A 13,941-nucleotide genomic window follows, 5' to 3' on the forward strand; every position below is an offset into this window, starting at 1 on the left:
TCCTTCCCACCCTTTGATTGCTCATAGCCAGTACAGCCACCAGGGTGGGGGGACCTGCCTCTGGGGCTGGCAGAGCCCTTGGGGAGCAGCGACTGTAGGTGGAGGGGATCAGAAGCCCAGGCAGGAACAGGTCAGTCCATGCTGCTGTGGGGAGCCCCTGGACCCTGCACCTGGGGGGCTGCTCTTGGACCCTCCAGCCCCCTACCTGGGCTTACTCCTGTGCTGCTGCTGGCAGCAGCACTGCCGCCTTCAGAGCTGGGCACCCAGCCAGCAGCCACCACTCTCTCCGCTCTGCTTCACAGCTGGGTGGCTGGAGTGTGGTGGCTGCTACCAGGTGGCTATGGGGGGGTTAAGGAAATTTTTGGGGTGGCTATAGCCCCTGCAAGCCCCCTCCAGTGCCGCCCCTGAGGGTAGGAGACTGAAGTGGCTTCAATCACCGTTCTACTGGAGGAGTTTAGCTGGTACACGACTACCTAACACAATTTGAAACCACATCTATAGTCAGTGCTGTGTGTTGTTGCAGAACATGCCAACTAGCCTGACTGAAAAAATAAAGCATCACTTTTTTCTTAGACTGGCCAAGGCCTTAGAGGGGAGTGGAACCCACTACTCTGACAGGAAGGGGATGTAGCTGGAGAGGCGAAGGGACTGCTGATACTGTGTAGCCCCTCATCAGCCACTACCAGTGGGACAGCCTGTAAAGCCACTGAACGATGAGTGGATAGTCTTATTCATACATGAACTGCTTTTTTCACACAGATTTTTGGAAGAAAACAGCCATTCCTCAAGTTTTTGTGGGAACCAAAGCCCCATTACACAGATGTTCATGCATGGTCTGGTTTCTGTGAGCCTCATTTTCAACCCTATAAAGACTATAATGCAGAAAAGGCAGAGATGTTCAATAAATGTCTCTGTTCTGTATTTGGGGAAAAAACAAATGAGGCAGTCTCATCATATGGGCATGAGAGCACTCTTTCCATTCCACTAGTATCTCTGGAGGATGTTAAACAGAAGTTACTAAAGTTACACATTTTTAAATCAGCAGGTCCCGATAAAAGTTTTTAAGGAGCTGGCTAAGGAGCTCCCTGTTCATTTTCAATAAGTCTTGGAGCACTGGGGAAGTTCCAGAAGACTAGAAGAAAGATAATATTGTACCAGTTTTTAAAAAGGGTAAATGGGATGACTCAGGTAATTATTGGCCTGTTAGCCTAACATCAATCCCAGGCAAGATAATGGAGCAGCTGACACAGGACTTGATTAATAAAGAATGAAAGGAGGGTAATGTAATTAATGCAAATCAAAATGGGTTTATGGAAAATAGATCCTGTCACACTAACTTGATATATTTTTCTGATGAGCTTACAAGCTTGGTTGATGAAGGAAATAGCGGTGATATAATATACTTAAATTTCTGTCAGGCATTTGAGTTGGTACGGCACAACATTTTGATTAAAAAACTAAAACAATATAAAATTAACATGGCAAAAATTAAATGAATGAAAACTGGCTAACTGATAGGTCTCAAAATGTAATTATAAATGGGGAATGGTCATCAAGCGGGTCTGTTTCCAGTGGGGTCCCACAGGGATCAGTTCTTGATCCTATACTTTTAGTCTCCTGAGGTCCCTTCAAACCCTAATAATCTATGATTCTATATGATTCTAACATCTTTGTCAATGACTTGGAAGAAAACATCAAATCACTAATAAAGGCTGCAGATGACACAAACATTGGGAGAGTGGTAAATAATGAACAGAACAGGTGGCTAATTCAAAGCCATCTGCATCTCTTGGTAAACTGGGCGCAAGCAAACAATATGTGTTTTGGTATGATCAAATGTAAATTTATACATCTGGGAACAAAAAAACACTGGTCTTACTACAGGATGTGGGACTCTATCCTGGGAAGCAGTGACTCTGAAAAACATTTGAGGGTCATGGTAGCTAACCAGCTGAACATGAGCTCCCAGCGTGATGCTGTGGCCAGAAGAGCTAACTTGATCCTGGGATGCATAAACAGGGGAATCTGGAGCAGGAGCAAAGTGGTCGTTTTACCTCTGTATTTGGCACTGGTGTGAATGCTGTGGGAATACTGTTTCCAGTTCTGGTTCCCACAATTCAAGAAGAATGGTGATAAATTGGAGAGAGTTCAAAGAAGTGCCACGGGAATGATTAAAGGATTTGAAAACATGCCTTATAGTGATAGACTCAAAGAGCTCATTCTATTTAATTTAACAAAGAGAAGGTTAAGCAGTGACTTGATCACAGTATATAAGTACCTACACGGGGAACAACTATTTAATAACGGGTTCTTCAGTTTAGCAGAGAAAGGTATAATGCAATCCAATGGCTGGAAGTTGAATCTAGACAAATTCAAACTGGAAATAAGGCGTACATTTATAATGGTGAGCGTAATTAATCATTGGAACAACTTACCAAGGGCCATGATGGATTCTCCATAATTGACAATTTGTAAATCAAGCTGGATGTTTGTCTCAAAGATCTGCTTCAGAAATTATTTTGGGAAAGTTCTATGGCCTGCATTATACAGAAGGTCAAACAAGATGATTACAATGGTTCCTTCTGGCCTTAGAATCAATGAATCTATGAAACCCAAAGTTAATTAATACAAATAAAGTTTCCCCTCTTCTTCATCATTGCTTTAAACCGACAATTATCTATCGAGGTGCTTATATGACCCTCACCTGACTGGTATCAGAGCACTTTAAGTATTTTTTCCTCACAACGCCTGTAAGGTAAGGAAGAATTATTATATCGATTGTATAGCTGGGGAAATTGAAGCACCAAGCGATTAAGTCATTTGCTCAAGGTCACAGAGGAAGTTGGTGGCAGAGCCAGCAACTGAACTCAGATAGCCTCAATCCAGTACTTAACCACAACACCTCTGCAGTTTCCTGTCTCAATTCCCAATCTTCATATCCTCCTTCCAGGCTATATTAAGACAAATGTTAAATAGCATGAATCTAATCTTGTTTCTCTTTACTTCTGCTTCTGCCTGCTGACTTTCACATTAGTATCAACCAAGTTCAGTGCTAAGTATCTCATGGCGTTCCCTAAATTCAGGGAGTTCTCCAAATGACAGATAAATGCACTGGAGCAGCAGAACAGGAGACATTAAAAAAAAATCAAACTAGGATTTCTAAACCTGGCATTGATGCATCACTTGCGATGAATCCTAATTTAACTCAAACTCTTGGCAAACACTTGGAAGAAAAGCTCTCTTTGTTAAAGATAGGCATTGTTTATCTTTGTTTAGAAACTGAAATAAATAAATAAATAAAATATTCAGTCACTTCAGCTGAAGGTTAAGGAAACTCACATTCCAGTTATCTAGCATTTTAGAAAGGCAGAGAAGACTATATGCTTGAATATTTTGAAGAAAAAATACAAATGAAGGGGGGGAGGAATCAAAGAGCAAAAAAGTGCATGAACTCCTCCACCCTCTCCTTTTGCAGATCACTTTTAAGGGAATCCAAATAAGAAACAAAAACCAGAAGAAAGAGAGAGAGAGAGAGAGAGATCTGGACTGACTGACAATAATGTTATACTAAAACTATTTGCATAATGTTTACCAGAAGTTAAAAATAGACAAAAGCAATTGTCTTGAGCATAACTCTAGGGTTAGGACATGCGAACTGACAGAAGCAGCTGGTCTACCAGCATACTGCATAAGGTCATCTACCTGCTGTAGCAATGTATTGCATGAAAGATTTAATCAACAATTAGATATTTAGATAAATTTGTGTAGCTCTAATCATAAGCCATGTGCAACAGAGCTATCACTAGAGATTAAAAATATATCAAAAGTCAAGCAAAAGAGTCTGATATAGATGTGGATGTTTCTGTTTGTTTATTGTCTCTTTGTATGCTGTAAGGATGGAGGAAGCTAAGAAAGTCATTGAAGTCTCTAGATTTGCAAGCAATACTAAGTTTTCTGTTCTGATACTAAGCCAAATAAATAAATTCATAGATTCCAAGGCCAGAAGGGACCACTGTCATCATTAAGTCTGACCTCCTACATAACACAGGCCATAGAACTCCCGCAAAATAATTCCTATATTTTAGAAAAAAACCCAATCTTGATGTAATAATAGCCAGTGATGGAGAATCCACCACAACCCTTGGTAAATTGTTCCAAGGGTTAATTACCCTCACTTAAAATTTTATGCCTTATTTTCCAGACTGAATTTTACTATCATCAACTTCCAGTCACTGGATCAGGTTACACCTTTGCTAGATTAAACAGCCTGTTATCAAATGTTTGTTCCTCATGTAGGTACTTAATAACATAAGAATAGACATACTGGCTCAGACCAATGGTACATCTAGCCCAGTATTCCGACAGTGGCCAGTGTCAGATGCTTCAGAGGGAATTAACAGAACACGGCAATTTACTGAGTGATCCATTCCCTGTCAATCAACCCCAACTTCTGGCAATCAGCGATTTAGGGACACCCAGAGTATGGGATGGCATGTCTTACAATAGTGGCTAATAGCTATTGATAGAGCTATCCTCCATGAATTTAGCTAATTCTATTTTTAACCCAGTTATACTTTTAGCCTTTACAACAGCCCCTGCCAACAAGTTTCACAGGTTGAATATGCATTGTGGGAAGAAGTACTTCCTTATGTTTGTTTTAAACCAACTGCCTATTAATTTTATTGTGTGACCTCTTGTTCTTGTGTTATATAATAAACTAGCTTGGAAAGGTCATATAGATCAGGGGTTGGCAACCTTCGGCACATGGCCCATCAAGGTGATCCGCTGGCAGGCCAAGAGACATTTGGTTTATGTTGACCATCCACAGGCACAGCCCCCCACAGCTCCCAGTGACCGCGGTTCACCGTGCCTGGCCAATGGGAGCTGCGGGAAGCAGTGACCAGCACGTCCCTGCGGCCCGCACCACTTTCTGCAGCTCCCATTGGCCGGGAACGGCAAACTGTGGCAACTGGGAGCTGCAGGGGGCCGTGCCTGCGGATGGTCAATGTAAACAAAATGTCTTGTGGCCCACCAGCGGATTACCCTGATGGGCTGTGTGCTGAAGATTGCCGACCCCGAGATAGATAATACCAAGACTAAATGTAAAGGTAGGATGAATCTGCTTAAAAGTATTACTGGAAACAATTGGAGTGCAGATATGAACATGTTGTTAATGCTGCATAGGGCATTAAGAAAACCAGTTATATATTATGGATGCCAAGCCTTAGAAGCTAATTTAAAATCAATATTAAAAAAAAGTAGAGCTGATCCAAGCCTAAGTTCTGTGAATCTCATGTGGAGTGAGTATTATGACCGTATGATGTGTGTTGCAGGTAGCAACTGGAGAAATGCCTATACATTTAAGGATGAAATTGTTAAACTTAACCTTTTGGACAAAGGTTAATGGAAATAATTAAGATAAGTGCACACAGGTGCACCTCTGAGTATGAACCCTGGGTCCTCACTGACCAAGGACAACCACTGTGCTTGGGGTATTATGAGGGAGCAGAGAGGGGCACAGTAAAGGAATTTTTGGTTGCAGAACTCAAGAACGTAAGGCAGAAAACACTGCCCCACACTCGGGGGTGGGTGTCCTACTCATGGTTTTATGTTTATGAATCCTGCTTATGGCATTTTCCCTAATTAATGTTGGCTGACTTCTCTCCTTTCATTAAAAGTTTTCTTTCCTACACCCAAACTCTGTGTTTGCGAGAGGGGAAGTATTGCTTCTTAGAGGTGTCCAGGGGTGCTGATTTTCCCAGATTACTAGGTAGGGGCTCAAGCCGGTTCTTTGTTGTATTGTTGAAAAGGAACCCCTAGATATTGAACCTAGTTGCTGCCAATTCCACCTAGCAGAAAGGTTACACTTAATAGCTATGATAGCAGAAGTGAAATAACTATATTTAGAGGTTACCGTGACCTGAATGGTAATTTATATATATTAAACAAACACAAAGATGGATTGTGTGACACATGCAAAGTACAAGAAACAGCTGAGCATCTGCTGTGGCAATGCAGGGAGTATTACACAGAAAGAAAGATTCTTTATGAAGAAGTGAAGACACCTCAAGATGAAAGAATACAATCTGAAAGGTAGCATTAAGTAAGCATTACTGCACTTTCTTAAGGGCACATGACGGGGTGAGAGGATACTGATTTTTGCTCATGCAAAAACTGCGGTGGGGTAGTCATCGCCTCAAAGAGGCTGCTGCTTGATAAAACGACAGGGAAAAAAAGAAAGAAAAGAAGGGTCCTGGAGGGGAAGTCTGTAGTCACTTCCTGGGAGATGGGAGGTGTGTTTGGGGCTATGGAGTCTGGCAAGAAGTCAAAGAAAGGAATAGTCTACGGTTACTCCCTGGAAGGAGAGAGTTTGGGTTGTTAAACCCAGAGAAGGGGGCCAGAGAATAGAGCAGGGAAACAGGAAGGAGTCCAGGGAAATAGCAGCAGGGTCTGGGAGCAAGCAGACCACAGTTGCTAGACAAAGTCCCTGGACTGGAATCCAGAGTAGTGGGTGGGCCTGGGTTCCCTTACCAGTTGCTTGGGATGTGGCATAGGACCTGGCCTTGGAGCAGAAGACTCTCTGGAACTGCATGTGGACAGCTGACCCAGTGGGACTTTGATACCCCAGACAGGGAGGACTGTACAGTGACCTGGCTGGAGGGCTGAATCACAAAGAAGGAGTTCCTGGAGGGCAAGGAGAGACATGGTGTGAGCAACCACCAGAAAAGGGGCATCAGACCTGAATGGAGCTAGTCCCAAGACATGGTCACGAGGAGGCGCCGCAGTGGTGAGTGGACCTTGTTACACATCCTTTTCAGAAAGCAAAGGTTGAGATCGCTTTGGAAACCTTCCAATAAACTTTACCCTTGCTAGAGAGAGGGAGTCATAGAAACTGCAAGAAAGTGAGCAGTGGAGTGAATATGGCTTTTGGGAAATGGCAGCATCAGAGAAGAAAGGGAAGCTGGTCATCAAAGAGCGTGAGAGGTGCAGGCATTAGGGCTGCAGAATAGGCTGGGCTGGGTGAGAAGGCTAAGGAAGCAGCTAAGAGAATCCCATGAGAAATATCAGAGAAGTCCATGGGAGTAGCTGGGAAGGGATTGGGGAGCATCCCAGTCCTCCAGGGAATTTCCAGTGTCAGAACTGTCTCTGAATTTAAAACCGGAGCCCAAGCCAGAAAGTTCTGGTCTAACTTGAAGGTAAGGGCCTGTGTGGGCACAGCTCTGAGGGTTAATGAAGATAGATCCCAAAGGACCACTTTGCCTTCCCCTGTTCCTTAAATGTTCCTCTGTTTATATATACTATTCCACCCAGCAACATCCCAGGGAGGGAAATGCCACAGAAGTGCTGAAAGAGATAAATGGAGCAGCTGACAATAAATAAGAGGAAAAAGGAATTCAAACAATGTACACTCCACCCTCATTGTCATGTCATCTTTTGGAGCCCTGCTGAAAGGGAGCCCTTATTTATCATTTGGGGACATCAAGTAACATAATGAATGTTTCTGAATCCCAAGTCTGGCCTCAGATCACTAAACCCTCCCCCCACCCCCTTTGTGAGAAGTATGTATGTCAGTTCCTTAGGAGGAGAGTAGGGGTGGATAGTGATGGATTAATCCTTTCTGATGCCCTAGGACAAGAATGCTGTCCCTTCATCCCACCCCTCCTAAAATTAGAAAGTAAAAATATTGCCCCTCTTTTCCTTTTGCTATGGCCTATGTCGGGTGGAAGCATTGAATTTAACAAACCAGCAAAATGGCAAGCATAGAACAAATGAACGCAGTGTTCAGGTGATCAGAATACAGCCAGTGTGTCATTGTGAAATATATGTCCAAGTCTCATAAAATTTCAAAGAGAAAAATGTTTTTAAAAGTCACCTGTATACCCCTGCTCCAGTTTATTTTGACCACTGGATTCTAGCAAAATAAACCTATGCCACCATTTTTTTCCTTTTGTCCCCCCAGACATGCATGTTTCTTCTAATACCTGGAAAAGAAAGAGTGATTTAATTCAAAACCTTTCCGAAACCTAGTAATATCCAATGGCAATGGTCTCGTCACTCTTTATAGAGCATGGTGTATGTGCCAATGAGTTCTTTGATGGCTGCTGAGTCCGATGCGTGAGTGACAGTCTCATCCACAGGTAGGGCACACCCACAAACTAGCAATGCTCCGTGTGACACTCTGGCACCCCAATATTCACCACTGTCATGTAATTAGGATATGTTTTGTACAAAGTATGTTGTCTTGAGGTATCATTCTAAAAGTCTTGATCTGCTAGACATTAATATTTCGTTGAACTGTATGTGATATCGTTGTATGTGAAGTTATGAAGTTTGGCAATGTATGTGTTACTGAAACATGTTGTGAGGTTGAAAACACTCACAAGCAGCCTTTCAGGTACACTAGTAAAAAGGCCAGACAATGCTAATGGCTTATTGAGGAAATGCACACAAGTGCAAGGATTACCCCAGGAACTGTGTACAATAGAAACCTCTCAGAGACAGCACCACACACTGGGAACTGTTTGACCCAGATCACAGAAAAAGAACTTTCCAGCAAGTAGGAAGAAGATATAAAAGGGGGACAATGACATCATGAAGATACCTCACTCTTCCTGCAAAATCACACATGGAAACACCTGAGGGGCAAGGACTGAACTGTGGGAAGTGATGGTCCCAGGTTAGAAGGATTTTTAGCCTGTGTATGAAAACCTGGGAAAGCTAAGGCAGCTTGTGTCTTAACAGTCTGCCAGGCTGTTTATCACTAAGGGTGAGAATTTGCTAATTTATATCCTACCTCTCTAGTGTGTTAAGCTCAGTTTGTGGTTTTTGTTTACTAAGGTAATCTGCTTTGATCTGTTTGCTATTACTTACAGTCACTTAAAATCTCTTTTGTTGTTAATAAATTTGTTTTTGTTTTCTCTAAAATCAGTTTATGGAATTCATAACTGAGGGGCAAAAAGCTGTGCATATCTTCCTCCACATTGAGGGAGAGGGCGGATTTCATGACCTTACGCTGTATAGTTCTCTGTGCAGCACAAGCCGATACAATTTGGGGGTTACACTCCAGATGGGGTGTGCACTTGGGTGCTGGGCAACTCTCTAGCTGAAGCCTTCCCATGCTGAGCTGATTTCAATGTCTGTGTCTTTCTGCAGCTGGGTGCGTCCCTGCCTGTGTGTGTGCGACAGGAGGCTTGAGGGCCTGGCTCAGCAAGACAGTGTAAGGGAGCCCAGGCTGCTGGAACAGGTGGGCTCACTGGTACCCCAGTACATCAGGTGGCACCCAGGGGGAGGTTGTAATCCATCATACTCTGAATCTGAGCAGCAGATTCTTTCCTCCTCTGACGCCGGTCATAACAAAGCTTGATCCAGTCCACCTCACAATGCCTTGCTCCATCTACAAGCTGACTCCTCCAACCAGAGCAGCATTCTGCACTCCTTTCCCAATCATCCACAGAGTTTCCAAAGGATACTAAATCATCTTTGCAAACATCCTGACATCTGCACAGCAGTCTGCCTCTCTTTCTAGACCCTTCACGAGCTTCAGAGTACAGCACATTCTTTGGGATCCTGTAGTCCAGCATTCGATTGACATGTCCAAGCCACATTTTCTTCCCATGAAAGTTCCCATGAATGACATACCAGCACAATTTAACACTTCCACATTTGTCACCCTGTCTTGCCATATAATTCAAAGAATTTTATGCAAGCATCTGATCTGAAAACTGTTTAGTCTTTTGGTATGTTTGGCATAAGTCGTCACTCGTTGGTCTACTACAGACTTCCTTGAATATCTCATTCTATAGTGCTCAATCCACCTCTCCAGTTGCTTCCCTTTATCAGTTATAATATTGCCATCCAGATCTTTCAGTGGAGCAGTTTTGTTCTTTATCGGCCCAATGGCTGTTCTAATGCCCTCACACAACTGTCTATTGTCATCTGCATCAGCTGCCTGTTGGATGCTGTCATAGAGACACAGCCAAAATTCTTGAGCACACCTCCTAGAAGCTATTTGAACAAACAAACAACTATAGACTTTGATTTCTCTATCAGAGAGCATGTGCATCTCATTGCTCAAAGAAGGATCAGAAAACTCTAAAAGTATTGATTCATCAAGGTAAGAACCTATAGATGGGATGGATCACTGTTAGAATAGGCCAGTTAGCCACAATTAGCCCATAATCTCCAAATGTCTCTAAAAAGCAACACCTGAATATAAATTACTTCTATCTTGTTTTGCCTGTTTGCCTTGCTCATTACACTTTAATTGTCCTTAATGTTGACAATATAAATAGAAATCAATTCATTAGTGCAACCAGCTGTTAAATTGTTTCTTTCAAGGCAGAATTTATTATTCAGCTTCTCAGCCCAAAATGCATTTCTCTTGAAAAGTTTCCCCAATTCATACAAATATCTATATACAAATTTATTTTTTAAGTGACTATTAGTGCATTTGAAAAACACAGTAATGAGACTTCTGAAGGCTGAATTTACTGTTGGCTGAAGCAGAGAAGTAACAATGTAATCTTCCATGTGCTGTCCTAACAATCGGTCTCAACCTCAGTCTGAGCATATGGTATTTTCATTCTCCAAACAAATTCAGTTCTTGGCCTTTCAGGTTCCACTGCCAAAGTGGTTGTGATGCCAGAAGTTATCGGGTGGGTGTTTCTGAATGTGGACTTGTTTTCTAGGACTTGATCTGAAGCCACCAATTAATTTCATATAGCCCACCTAAGAGCCACAACTATGGTAACTAGCTTCTTGGGTTGTATTTAGGGTGACCAGATAGCAAGCGTAAAAAATTGGGACGGGGGTGGGGAGTAATAGGTGCCTATATAAGAAGAAGCCCCAAAATCAGGACTGTCCCTATAAAATCGAGACAGTCTAGTTGTATTCAAACCAGTGATCTAGGAGTGAAAAACCCTGAAATCCAGTATCAATTCCTTGTGTCATCCAAGAAACTAACATTACATTTTCATATGGATGTGAACATCATACAAATATTGTGGGGTTTTGTGTGTGTATGGTGCCTAGCTAACGGGGTCCTGATCTTTGGTTGACATTCCAGGTGCTGCCACAATACAAATAAATAATAAAATAAAATAATAAGACAAGGTGTGTGAAGTAATATCTTCTATTGGACCAACTTCTATCATTGAGATACAAGCGTTCAAGCTACACAGAACTCTTCTTCAGGTCACCACCTTGCTTCTCAAATGTCTTGGGACTGCAATGGCTACAACCACACTGAATACACTAATAATAATAACGACCATTTAATACTTGTCTGCCCCTGCTACTTTCCCCACAGTGACTCCTTCTCTTATCTCCTGATTTAGTGACAATGGAACATGGATGCCAATACAAACATCTTAAAGTTTAACAAGAATAAAAATGAAACACTATTTATTTACTGTCCTGCTCAAATGCAGCTGTCTTCATCTTTTTCAGTTTCTCTGGATAGTACTGATATTACTTTTGTTTATCCTAGTTAAAGCCTGAGCATATTTTACCCCATATGCTGTATTAAATCTTAAACAAACAACATTGACAGATTTCCTCTCTCTTTTTGGCTATCTCAGGACTTGCTTGGGCAGGTTTCATGCTACATACAAAGACACTGATTCATCCCAATTTGTCCTTCACTGCTTACTACCAATTTTTGATGTACACTTTATGCAATGCACCTTTAGGTAGTGTCAGAATTGTGTCCTGTATCACTGGGGCTAAGTCCTGGTACAAGGGTTGCCATTAAAACTTTGCATCTGAAGTGATTCTGGTAACACAGAAGCTCTTATATGAAACATAAGAAGATACCAGGGTTACTGCAGACTGCTGTGGCAGTGAAGGTTGAGTTTTAAATGTTCTTGCTGCCCCACTACCCCTAAGTCTACCACTGTCTTTTATATCAACATTGTACCCAGTAGTTTGGACAACTTCTTGTCACTCACGGAGCCCAGCGCATGTTCAGGAACATCTAAGAATATGTCTAGCTCACAGTGTACTGGAATTAGTGCTCTGCTCAGAATTCCTACCTGAAGGGAGACTGAAAGCGTAAGTCTCTGCCCCTTCCATTCTGATGTGTGGTAAATGTTCTAGGATTGATATGACGTCACTTGCATGGTCTCTTGTAGGTTGGCTGACAGGAAATGCATTCCCAACTCCCATTTTACAGCTGCCCAGTGAGGACCTGGTTACTGTTTGAGAAATGTGGCTAAAAGGAGTTTGAGCTTTGTTTGAGCTGGGTTATTCAGTAAGGTAGCTGCTAGAGCGTAGGTGGGACTTCAACATGTTCAAACCATGTTAGTCAAAGCCATATTGAAAAATGGTTCTTCCTTGAAAGGCACTAGCACTGTTTCGAACCCTAGAGTAAGACTGTGTCTGCACAAAGAAATTTTATCAAATTGATTTGTACTGGTTCTACACTCCTAGCATTTGTTGCATATTATCTTACAGTAGATTGAAAGCTATTTTAGGGCACAGATTGTGTCCTCCTGTATGTTGGTGCAGCACCTAGCGCAGTGAGGGCCCAAACCAGCTGAGAGCGCTGGGTGCTAACAGAATACAAATAATAAGTAAAATACTAATAGAAGTATCAGGGGCGGCTCTAGCCATTTCGCCGCCCCAAGCACGGCGGCACGCCGCGGGGGGCGCTCTGCCGGTCGCCGGGAGGGCGGCAGGCGGCTCCGGTGGACCTTCCGCAGACGTGCCTGCGGAGGGTCCGCTGGTCCTGCGGCTCCACTGAAGCCGCCCCTGAGAAGTATATGGAAACAATAGCCGCGGGACCAGCGGACACTCCGCAGGCACGCCTGCGGGAGGTCCACCGGAGCCGCCTACCGCACTCCCGGCGACCGGCAGAGCGCCCCCCACGGCATGCTGCCCCAAGCACACGCTTGGCGTGCTGGGGCCTGGAGCTGCCCCTGAGAAGTATATGGAAACAATTATATATCCATGGAAGTGGCTGGTAGGGATAGGCTGGCCATGAGATACCGTCCACAGCCATCTCACCCTTCCTTCAACAGGAGGCCATCAGGTTTATTTTAAGCAGCCCGGGATTAAATCAGTGACTCTCAATCGCTTTTGTGCAGTGAATTTACACTACAACAGAAACAAATTCTTTCCCTAACTGCCATCAACCCATAAAGAAAGGGAGGCTGTGAGAAATCATGGATTAGGTCACCTCCCCTTTCCACAGAATGCAAGTTGCAACCATTACACTGAGGGAGGGTATGTTCTCCCTTTGAACAGAACTTCCTTTAACCATGAAGCCAGCACAACTTACAGTAGCAATAGCTAGTGAGACATTCAGGTGTGTGTCAGGGGGAGAATGGGTGTACGGGCAGAGCCGGCTCCAGGCACCAGCTTACCAAGCAGGTGCTTGGGGCAGCAACTCTGGAGCGGGGTGGCACTTTAAGGTATTCGGCGGCAATTCAGCGGAGGGTCCCTCACTCCGGCTTGGAGCGAAGGACCTCCCGCTGAATTGCCGCAGATCGCGACTTTTTTTTTTTTTTTTGGCTGCTTGGGGTGGCAAAACCCCTGGAGCTGACCCTGTGTATGGGTCACAACACATGCTGCTAGTACGTCATCAATAAAAGTGTTGTCATAGAGACTGAAGGGCTCAGGGCATTGATATATCTCAAGTGGTGGCTCAGAGCCTCCAACTAGATCAGCAGTGGCTGTAAAGAGTAACCCTCTGGTGACTGTTTGGTGGCAGCTGTGAAATGAGTTTGGAGAGCTCAGTTCTCAGGGAAGCAGCCACTTCCCAAAAGCCTCCCCTCCCCCCAAAGCTACTGTTACTAATTGGCAACTGTGTCATCAGAAAGGATGTGGCTGGCTGTGTAGGCTAACCTGCCCCAGCTCCTGGGGCAGAGGGGACCTCTCCAGCTCAATGTTGAGTCACCCTGATAGGGCAGGGTTGCTCCTGCCAGTTGTACGCAAGCAAGG

The sequence above is a fragment of the Mauremys mutica genome, chromosome 3, assembly GCF_020497125.1.
Source record: "Mauremys mutica isolate MM-2020 ecotype Southern chromosome 3, ASM2049712v1, whole genome shotgun sequence".
In the NCBI taxonomy this organism is placed as follows: domain Eukaryota; kingdom Metazoa; phylum Chordata; order Testudines; family Geoemydidae; genus Mauremys; species Mauremys mutica.